This window comes from Nematolebias whitei, chromosome 10 (genome assembly GCF_014905685.2).
Source record: "Nematolebias whitei isolate Nwh7 chromosome 10, NemWhi1, whole genome shotgun sequence".
NCBI lineage: Eukaryota > Metazoa > Chordata > Actinopteri > Cyprinodontiformes > Rivulidae > Nematolebias > Nematolebias whitei.
The window spans coordinates 21,515,813-21,528,031 of record NC_056507.1 but is presented as its reverse complement, the minus strand read 5'-3'; positions in this window follow the sequence as shown (position 1 = coordinate 21,528,031).

Genomic DNA, 12,219 nt, shown 5'->3' with positions numbered 1-12,219 from the left:
TGCTACTGAGACCGAGGATGTATATGCTGTAGAAGAGATGGCTTGTCAGATATATTGTGGCTTTTACTGCTATTGGCTTGTGTTCTACTTAACGCTCTTTAATTTTACACACTTAATATATCACTCAGCAGACTTTAAGCTCACTGCTCTACTAATCCTCTGAACCAGAGAGCCTGTGGGTCACAGTGAAAGTCCTCCACGCCACTGGAGGACAGATCATCAGTCAGGGCTAAAAACGGGCTGGATTTTAACTTAAGGCAGAGTAAATAAAGCAACATCTTTTAAATGCTGCAGGTCTTAATATCATACAGTAGAAATGTGTGTGCAACAAGCGCATGCTGCTTTATATGGTATTTAGTGAGACCTGAAGCTAAAACTCAGGATAGCTTTGTGATACGTCTCATCTTGTTTTTGGGCAGTAAAATCCATTGGTTGCCGTTTTGTACCAATAGTCATTCTGACCAACAACAAAAAAAGACACTAATTTTAACCAGCAATTAAAACAAATCAACTTATATTTATCCAAGAGAGTTATGTTGCAGGGGGCAGCAGCAGGGAGGCCCAGACATCTCTTCCCACAGCCACTTTTTCCAGATCTTCTGGGAGGATTCCATGGCATTTCCAGGCCAGACGAGAAACATAGTCTCTCCACTGTGTCCCGGGGTCTCCTCTCAGTTGGACATGCTCAGCAAACCTTCCGTCCAGGTGGCATCCTTTCCAGATGGACGATCCACCTCAGCTGGATCCTCTCAATATGGAGGAGCAGCAGCTAAACTCTAAGTTTCTCCCAGACAACTGAACTTCTCACCCTATTTTCAAGAGAGAGTCTTTTCTAACACTTGTGTCCACGATCTCATTCTTTTGGTTGCTGTCCAGAGTTTGTGACCATAGGTGAGAGTAGGAGTGTAGACGGACCGGTAAACTGAGAGCTTCTTCGCTTTACAGCTCAGCTCCCTATTCACTATTAGGACCGGCACAGAGTCCGCAATACTGCGGAAGCTGCACCGATCCGCCAATCAACCAAACACTCCTTTTTTCCCCCTTTATGCATGAACAAAACCCTGAGATAACAACTCCTCCACTTGAGGCAGTAACAAAAATGTTTATAGAAAGTGATTTCCTGGAAGAAGCGATGTTGTGACGCACCGGGAGCTTACTGTTTAAATAAAAGCAAATATAAGGAGAGGTCAGTGAGGCTCAATATTTCAGATTTTCTTTAAACTGCATCAGAGTTAAAAAGTACTGTCACATTTGCGTATGTAGGCAAAGTAAAAAAAGTTGTCGGTTATGGCATCTCCTTAAATGCAGAAAACTTTCAAAAGATATTTGAAAAAACAATCACAGAATTGGCAGATGTCCGTTTTCACTGCAGTATGCTGTAAACACTTTAGAGTCGGCATGAACGGGGTACTTGGTGCAACGGTACTAATGCAGAACACTGGTCTATAAATATACACATACACGTTAACACCACATTAACACCACACGATAGCTTGTGCTGTGCAGCACATTAGGTCTCACCCCTGCTATACATAAACCAGATGAAAGCTCTGGATGCATGATGTAACCAGTTTATTATGTTTATTACATTTTAAACCACAGATCTAATTTATGTATTGAGACTAAGAAAGCAATACGATAGTGGTGAATGGCTGGAGGCTTGGTGGCACATTTAAAAAGACCGACTGATCCCAAAAGGAAACTTGAGTTATTCAGCTGAGCAAACTGAGGCTGGAGTTGTAGAGAAGATGAGCTCTGGGCTAACACATGGTTTCAAGCAGTTCAGGAGGCCAGGGATTAGGCAAACAGTCTCAAAACACTGAAAGAAATAAAAATCCCGCAATAGAAGAATACTTATTGAACATTTTAAAAATTGAGGTTTGTTTCAAACCACATCCTCGAGATGAATAAAATATTCTACTTTTTTCCTCATATTGGAAGCACGATGGATCAGTGGTTAGCACTGTTGCCTCACAGCAAGAAGGTCCTGAGTTCAATCCCTGGTTGGACCTGGGGTCTTCATGTGTGGAGTTTGCATGTTCTTCTCGTGCTTGTGTGGGTTTTCTGTGGTTTCCTCCCACAGAGCAAAAACATGCATGTTTCTGGTCTGTACGGTCTCGACTGTGGCCTCATCTGTTGGCTTGTGGACTTTTTTAACTGTTCTGTCTCAACAGGTGAGGATCAACGGTGTTCTCTCCGAAGTCCTTCTGTCCTCTACTGGTTCCCTCAGGGCTGTGTTCTTTCACCCCTTTTATTCATTTTATATACTGATGATTGTCGCAGCCATCACCCACGGCGTCACATTTTAAAGTTTGCTGATTCATTCAACCTTTATTTGATGACTCTGTCATCCTGTCCCTTCTTAGCAGTGATGACCCAGCACCCGGGCCTGTGATTGGGGACTTCACTGAATGGTGCTAGTCTTCCTTTTAAAGCTAAATATTTCTAAGACAAAGAAGATGATCACGAATTCAGAAAAAAAAAACTCTTCAGGTGCCACTCCTGTGGTCATTAACGGTGAAGCTGTTGAGGGGGTGCATCAATATAAATATCTGGGAACTGTTCTCGATGACAAACTGACTTTTGACCCCCATGTGAACTCACTTTGTAAAAAGGCCCACCAGAGAATGTATTTTTATCAGAAGCTCTGTGGTTTTAATGTTGATTCTACTTTTATGAGAATGTTTTATTGTCTCTTAACTTTCACCTTCATCTGTTGGTTTGGATTGTTAACATGCAAAAGCAGCAACAAACTCTCAGGGATTGTCAGGATGTGCAGCAGAACTGCTGGCATAGCTCTACAGAACCTCACAGACCTTCACAAGGTGAGGTAATATAAACAAGGCCAGACAGATTCTGGCAGATCCTGATCATCCACTCCATGGTGAGTTCAGGTTGCTTCCATCTGGACGCAGGTATCTGCTGCCCAGATGTAGAACAAACAGACTGAAAAACTAATTTATCCCTGTAGTGATCAGGTTTCTCAATGAACACTGATGACTTCTGTATTTTTTTTAATATATTTGAATGTATTAATGTTTTGTGTAATATGGATGTTTTTTACCTACTGACTGTGAAACTAATTGCCCCTCGGGGATAATAAAGATACTTGAACTTGATGTTAGGCTGCCTTCAGGCCCAGGCCTCCCTTGCAAAAGAGATATGTGATCTCAGTGGGATTTGCCTGGTTAAATAAAGTTTATAAAATATTAGGGAGAGCAGGTGTCCCCGTTTGTGTGGGACTGCACAGCATTTATCTTCTTGTCCTCTATCCAGTTAACTGAGATGATTCACCACATTTTTACTAACTCTGTTCAATAAAGGGCAGCATTCATGCTGCTGTTGTTGTTCAGCGTATTGTTTTTGTACTACTAGTGTTTAGCGTATTCTTAGTTTAGTGTATTTTAGTTCATATCTTAGATCTTATTACTGTTTTTCCTTACAATTTATACTTTTGTTGGTAACTGAGACCCCATGTACACAATTTCATTCCACCACATGTACCACATATGATGCAAATGAGAATAAAGAAACCTTGACCTTGATAAAGGTGTCCTTGCATTAAATAGCATTGCAGTGACGTCACGTGCGCCGCAGTATGGCCGCACTGATGGGAGCTCCGCTTCAACTCGCTCTTTTTTTGTTCCTGTTTTTGTAATTTTTACTTTTTTTTGTGCCTACACTAGGGGTATGACCGCAATGCACTTTTGGAGTTTTCTGTGTCACTGCTGTGCCATCGTGGTTCAGTTACTTGCCCCCTTCCAGCTTCAGGCTCAGACTCCGGCCTGTCATGGCGGCTGTCTTTATGATCCTCCATATGCCTGCACAGACTAAACTCTTTGGAACAGTTTGGTTCCGCGGTGAAACCTTGGATAGTCTGTGTCTTCCGGACCCAGGTCTGGAGGGCAGTCATCATCTGTTGCAGCGGTCGTTATTATCATCATGCTGCTAATGGTACTGTGCTGCTAACAAGATCATGCCGCTAACAGAACCACACTGCTAATAGGACCGTGCTGCTGTAGATGTATTTCTTTTTCACTTTTTCACAGGGTCCCTCTGGCAATGAATAATATCCATAAGAAATATTTAATTCCGAGTGCAATAACCAGTCTTAACCAAACCAAATGATAACAATTATCTATGGTATACAAAGTGTTTTATTCTATGCGCAAATTGTTGATATTTTGATTGTATGAATGTGTTTAATTTTATGATTTGAAAGCCTAAGGAAAATTTCCACCTTTGTGGACAATTAAGTTTTATTTTATTTTATCTTATCTTATCTTATCTTATCTTATCTTATCTTATGGCGTCTTGTTTATGTATTTTTGTTGCATGCTTTGGTATTTCTTGATTTTTTTTTTTTTGATGAATCGAGATGTTTTTTCTTGTCCTGAGCATTTCTTTGCATTGTTGACCTTGTGTTGATCTGCATATGATAAATAAACTTAAACCTATTAGAAAGCAGGAAGGTTCTCGTAGGTCCTGTGTTTAATAAAGTTTAAAAAAACAGAGCATACGAGTCAAGTAAACCTACCACCATGTTTTTTGTTAAACTCAACAAACACTGGTGAAATATTATTAATATCACTGTAAAGAAGATATACAACTACAATCAACAAACTTCTACTGAAACTAAGAAAACTGAAAAACAAATCCATAAGAAGGAAGTTGTTGAATTTTACCAAACTGTATAGCGCATGTGCACGCAAGCATTTTTACCAAACTCAGAGGTTGGTTTATGTTAAAGAATAAAAGTGAAACAGTTTTGGGGTGGGGAAAGCTGTCTTTAAATCATATATATTTAAAGCCTTCACAGTGTTAAAAATCTAATGTATAATGTGCCTATATGATTTGTTTTTGTTTATTTCGAATAAACATGTTTTTTAAAGACCACATTTTAAAACTGGTAACATGATTTACTCTATCTAAATATGAACTTTGATCCACAATTGTTTGGCATGTATCTGCCTATTCTACTACAGATATTACAAAGCTTAATGTCAAAAAAGAATATGGCCCATGGAATATGATGTTTTCAGATGACGTGATCTGTGTTGAGAACAGAGAACAGGTGGAAGAGAACTTGGAGAGGTGGAGGTATGCACTTGATAGAATAGAATAGAATAGAATAGAATAGAATAGAATAGAATAGAATAGGACTTTATTGTCCCCTAGGGGAAATTTGTCATGGACTCAGGGGTGTATATAGCATAGTACCAGCTGCCCAAACAGACAGTAAATACACATACAATTTATATAAACATCTAAAAACAAAGACATACACAACAGTTTAAAAATCAACAGAGAACACCAAAGTTCATGCACGCCTTCCAGGCTTCAACATATTATCTATTTAAAATTTTGATTCAAATTTTTGATGGAGGTGGGCACAAAAGAATATTTAAAATGGTTCAATTTAGTTTGGGGGATTCTATACCTTCTACCGGAAGGCAAGAGCTCATACTTCACATACATGATGTGGGATGGATCAAACAATACTCTTCGTGCCTGCATAAGTACAGACTGCTCCTAGATGGACTGCAGGGAGAGTTTTTCAGTCCTACCCAACACCTTCATAGCAGTCTGTACCACGCACTGCTACTGAGATTTAGACTGAATGGAGAGATAGCCGAACCATGCCGTCATCCCATACCTGATAACACTCTCCATCACTGCCTGGTAAAATAAAAACATGATGTGCTGACTGATGCCAAACATCTTCAGTCTACAAAGAAAAAACAGAAGGTTCTGCTACCGGGAGCATACATGGTCAACATGGTCACTTCAGTTTAAGAGAGTATCCAGGTGAATACCCAGATACTTATAAGAAGTGACCTGATGTATCTCCTTCCTGTGGATGGACAGTGGGATATGATCCCCCACTGTCTGACCCCCAAAGAAGAGGAATGAAAGTCAGCCGTAGTAAGACAGAGTACATGTGTGAATGAGAGGGAGGTCTGTGGAGCAGTGAGGCTACAAGGAGCAGAGGTCACAAAGGTGCAGGACTTCAAGTACTTGGGGTCCACTGTTCAGGAAAATGGGGAGTGTGGTAAAGAGGTGAACAAGAGAGTCCAGGCAGAATGGACCGGATTGAGAAAAAAGTTTCTGGAGTGATTTGCAACAAAACGGTGTCAGCAAAGGTCAAAGGAAAAGTTTACAAGACAGTGGTGAGACCAGCTATGTTGTATGGTCTGGAGAAAGTAGCATGGACAAAAAGACATGAGAAAGAACTGGAAGAGGCAGAAATGAAGATGTTGAGATTCTCCTCAGGAATGATAAGGATGGATAATATTAGAAATGAGATCATCAGAGGTACAGCACAGGTTGTGAGATAACCGAGAGGCCAGACTGAGCTGTTTGGACATGTCCAGAGGAGGGACGGTATTGGTAGAAGGATGTTAGGAATGCAGCTGTCAGGAAAAAGAGGAAGGCAAAAGAGGCAGTTAGAGAGGACATGGAGGTAGTTGGAGTGAGGACAGAGGATGCAGAGGACAGAGTGAGATGAAGAAGGACGACTTGCTGTGGCGACCCATGAAGAGGGAAAAGCTGAAAGAACAAGAATGCCAAGAAAGAATATGTATACTGACAATTCAAGATGTGACAAGACTGTGACAAAACCATGCAAACCACTTTCTCAGAGGAATAAATGTTTTATAAATGTCAAAATACCCCATATTTTATCAATAAAAAAACTCACCCTGCCTGCAGAAGAGGAACTCTAAGACCCTTGGGTTAATCACATATCAGGAAAACATAACGCAGAACAGAAAAACTTGTTTTTTGAGTTGCCACAATCTTATTCTTACTCGTTTATTTGTCTGTTCTGGGAAGAAAAAAAACACACTGTCGGATTGATGTGTTGGGCTGGGCCGTCCCCCTGCTGCTGCAAAGCCCTGTGGATTTGCTAAAATACAAAGCATTACACCTTCCAGCTGAGATTTCATCCATGGCTGCACAGATGACACACTGAAATATGCTCACGCTGTGGAAGATCTGTGACACGGGCATTATATAACTCCATGTGGTTATGAAGGTTCTGTCAACACAACGGCTCCACTGAGCCCATGACGATTACCGCTGCGCTTCAGAGGATCTGCATGGTGGTTCAGAGACTGACAGGACCTTCAGTGACTGATCTGTGTGGCTCTGAGAATGTGGGAGTTTACCGCCGATCCTAGCACAACAATCCCCTGGCAAGTGGAATTATCTTAACCAAGAGGCAGGAAACTTTCCTCATTTAATGAGAAATAATCCCTCAAGGCTGAATGTGAAACTAAATAACTCGTAAGAAGTGGTGCTTTTTAAAGCGTAGGCAGAAATGATAAAAAGCAACCATCAGCAGGTCTGGAAAATCAGTTTTGAACTGTGATTAAGCGTTCAACAGGTCTTCTTTGCAGGTTTCATTCCCTCTGTGGTGGAAATGTAGGTTTTATTCAACCAAAAGCACATGCTGAAGGTCCAAATATTTCAAAGTGAACAAATTATTACAAATATAATTATATTTTCAAGGACCAGAGAACAATCTTTAGGCACACATTGTGGCAAGAAAAACCTACTTAAAGATAACTTCAGCCCGACTCGAGAAAAAGTCGACTGAGAATTATAAAAAGTTTTCAAAGTCTCCAAGGTTGCAAATAAGCCATAAATGTAGCGGCAAAAATCTCAGGCATCTACTTTTCAAAAGAGTCATAAGGGAGTCTTGACTTTCTCTTGGTTATATAAACAATGGAGCTCTAAAGTCCAAATGCTTTAAACAGCAGAGCTACTGCCTGGCCACTGAGGCCACTTCCTCCATCTCTTCAGAAATCCACACGGTGGATAAAGAAGACGAGGATAAAGGGATGACAACAAAAAAATACAAAACACTATTTCAAAAGAGTTCTATTAGATGCTCTTTACAAACGTTAATGTGCATGAGAGACTACAAGTCACACCAAATAAAAAGGTATTTTAAAAAAGAATCCATGACAGGAAACGTTCAATACAGCTTTGTGAAAAAAAATTTAATAAATAAAACTATTACAGGCAATGAAAGACAGACAGACGTCACGCTCCACTAACCATTCCCAGCAAGTTTAAAGACAACACCAGCTGCTGGTAAATTTGTTTGCATCTCTTAAGCTATTTATTGGTCTTGAACAAGACAGAAATTTAAAAATTGTGTTTTTTATCGAAGAATCAAAAGGAAATTATTTTTCCTTTGTATGAAGCAGAATTATTTTCTTAAAATATTAAAAGTGATGGTACATGTGGCCCTTTGTGTGTGGGAATGTCGTTCTTTTCAGTGTGCGTGCATGTATGTGTGCATGTGTGTTTACACAGCTGGAAGTAGAGAGCAGACTCACTTCACCTGGCGGTGTTTCCTGGGCTGTCTGCAGCAATCCCATTAAAAGGCAGGGTTTGGCACCCTCTCCAGCAAACAAGAGGACCTCTTTTACCAAAATATCCTCACATTAGAGCTCAGAAAGCTGGCCAAATCCCTACAAACCCTTCTGAATTTACTTAGAGGGCAAACGGTTCGCACTGTAAACTCCAGATAATTTCGCTGGCAGGATTCAGGTGGATCTGCTCGGTGGCATCCTGCCCAGTTTCCACTCTGCTCCAAGTTTCCACTCAGACATAGAACTGTCTCCACACCTTCTTCTCATCTCTCTTACTTTCAGTCCAACTCATCCTTCTCACAGCCCCCTGAGTCCAAACGCCAGTGACACTAATGTCAGGTTAAGTGCAGTGTCGGGTCTTTTTACTGTTATCCATCCTTTTCTTTTTTACGTCATCATGCATCGTGCTGGTCCTGTAAATGAGTGACTCACCGATGAGGGGATATCACATTGAGCTTAGAGGTGGAAAGTGATCAAACCAAACTCAACAACCTTACTTTTTGGTTTATCCATCTTGTTAAGTGCTCTTCAGAGTCATGGAGTTACAGGACAGAACAGTCAAACCTTAGTGTATTAATCTGCATCCCACCTCAGCAGCACCACACTTTATCTATCCTGCCTGCTTCCAGGAAAATGGAGTTCTTAACGCCCCCACTGTGAAATCAGGTGATGGAAGTTGACAAGCCTGCAGGGCTCACTTACTTCTTTAAAAAGAAGACTCCTTCATACTACAAAAGCTCTTAAGCAAGCATGAACATCTTTAGTAGCCCTATGCAAACAAGTGCAGGTCCTCACAAATACGTTCATATCTAAACTGACAAGTTTATCAGAGCACACGCAGAGCAAATTTGAGTATAGTCCAGACAAATCTCTGTCCTGCTTTGTGTACAGAGAAGTAAAAAAGCTTGACTTTAGACCAGATCACAGACTGTTTTCATATCATTTACGCTTCATCCAGACCAAAAAAAGTAAAAAAAATAAACAACTTGTTGGAGCTGCTAAATCCTGATGAAGATTTAAAGGTGTGACAGAAATCTACTACTCTGAACTGATAATATTATATAGAATAACGTGTTAATTTAAGATTTCTTTTGCCGGTTTTTAATAGGATATTTTAGGATACTGGATTAAACAGCAAAATGCTCACATTCAAATGTGTTGTTATTCTTTCAAATTTTCCCTTCTGCCGGGGTCAGCACAGTGAGCAAACTCACATGAAATATGTGGCTACCGTATTTTTTCACCGTATAAGTTACAACTTTTTGCATAATTTTGCAAGTCCTGCGACTTATACACTAAAGCAACTAATATACTTTTTCCCCATATTTATAAACCAATTTTTGTCTGAGAACTGACAATTTCATTCATTCTGACATGAAAAATATTAAACATTAACATTTGCAGCTGCTAGAGGGCACTCAAGTCTTATGGCAAGTCAAGTGTCTAATTAATAGAGAAAAGTGGCCATTAATGACACACTTGGCTTGCCATACAAACCACCTTTGTCTTGCTCTGGAACTCCTGAAGCAAACGTCAAATCTGCTGCATTTCGCCGCGCCGCCCAGGTAAAAAGCAGCAGATTTGACCATTAAAGTGCATTTATTAAAGAAAAGTTCAACTGAGACACACCTTTGCTATAATTTTGAGCAAACAAATGATTATTTTTAAGTGTTAATCTAGTTCAAGTCCTCCTGTGTTCGCTCCCATGGCCGCCACTTGGCAGCCAATCGATTTTTGGCACATCGGCCCACGTTTCCGGGTGGTCACCGGTGACGCATAACAAACACGACGCATCAGTGGTGATGCATAATAGATGTGACTTATATGGTTAAGCGACTTATTTATGTTTTTTTCATTTTATTGGACATTTTTGGACTGATGCGACGTGTACGGCAGAAAATACGGTCATTGTTTTATGCCAGACGCCCTTCTTGACACAACCTTGCAGCCTCGGGACTACAAGACCGCAGCATTGACCACTGAGCTACTGCAGCACCACTCCTAATTTAAAACGCCATCTTCGCAACACTTTCAAAACCATTTTTCTGCCTTTTTATGACTCATATTTTACTTCTAAGCAAACAGCTTCCCAGCATGCAAAAAGGCAGAGTATGTAACAAACAGTAACAAAGATTTAGAATGACTTTAGAGCATGCATAAATATGTTTTTAAATTGTCCTAATTATGTATAAGCTATGAAGATTTAGAGGACTAAGCAAGAAACATGAATCATAAAGTTGTGTGGTTCTTTGCTCCTGTGGGCCAAATTGCTCTGCAGCCAGCAGTCGTAGACGCACTAAACAAACAAATAAATCAGCAATATGAGCTATTAAGAGTGGCTGCGAACAAGCTTTGATCCCACGGGCTGAAACGCAGAAATGCCCGAAGCATTTATGTGATCAACATGAAGTAATATTTGTGTTCAAACCTTTTGTATTCTGAAAAATTATTGTTATTTCATTTAAAGCTTTGATACCTCACTTCTCTATTCAAACCTCCATCTAGATGGTAACAAGCTTAAACAGGCTCCAACCTCTTGGAGCTGTTTTGGAAGGGGATCAAATCCACATTAAGTCAGCTCGCTCCCAATGCATGACCCACATCAGATGCAAAACAAATTCTAATCTTAACAAACTAAATAAAATTAAAATGAATAGAAATAAACAAAAAATGCTCAAAACAAATACATCAGTATTGTGCGTTGTTGTTTCTTTAAGAAGTCCCTTCCTCTACTTATGGCTCTGATAAATGATTTTTTACACAATTTTGTATATAATGATTATCACTAATATTACTGTTATGTCTCTTTAGCATACTTAATTGGTATATGAAAAAGTAGGGGATAATTACAATGAAAAGCAAACATTTTGTACATGGTTTCTTCTCATATGGCATGTTCATCTTTCCATGACAAGAAATAAATAACAAAAACACATTGTTCGTTTTATAGAGCTTGTTTTTTTTTTTTTTTCTTCCTTTTGTTTTTTTGTTAGTTTTTTTATTATTATTATTATTTTGGTTCATTTTGAGGCCTGTTCTTGATTTCAACTATGCAAGAAATCAACAAAATGATCTGTTGTTATTTTTGCCTGATCACTTTTCCTTGAGCTCATTTCAAACATTCGTGAGGTTAAAGATGATTGAAGAAACTCAGAAGAACTCGGAAGACAGCATCTAGAATCTGACTAAAGTCATGTCTAATGGGGGTTTGCATTAGTAAATCTGCAGTTTTTAAGAATACATGTATTTCAACAAAAGCACATAAAATATTTTGACTACTACATGTGATTATAATGTTTTGGATAGGCTTTACTCTGTGCATCATATTAGAGTCACTCATTCAAAAAAGAAACTTGAAACAAACTCGTCATGTATGCTGGTAGCAATATTGACCTGATTAATTTATTTAACCCTGATTAATAAAACAAAAACATGCATGTTCATCTGATTGGTAACTCTAAAATGTTCCTAGGTGTGAGTGAGAGAGTGAATGTTTGTCTCGTTTGTCTCTATGTGTCCCTGTGATGGACTGGAGACCTGTCCAGGGTGTCCCCCACCTCTCACACAATGATGGCTGAACATGGGCACCAGTGACCCCTGCGACCCAAAAAGGAATAAGCGGGTAAAGATAATGGATGGATGGATGATTAATACAATTTTCTTTAAAGGATGTAGCAGCAAAATCAGGTAGTACAGAATCTTTTTTTAAGGCTGCTGCACCATTTTCAGTGCCAAAAATAAAGAACTAAAGCATCTTTTTTTGCATTTAAAACAGTTTCAAAAACTTTTACCATAGATTTTATTGGGATACACCTAGGTTATTTAAATTTTTTAG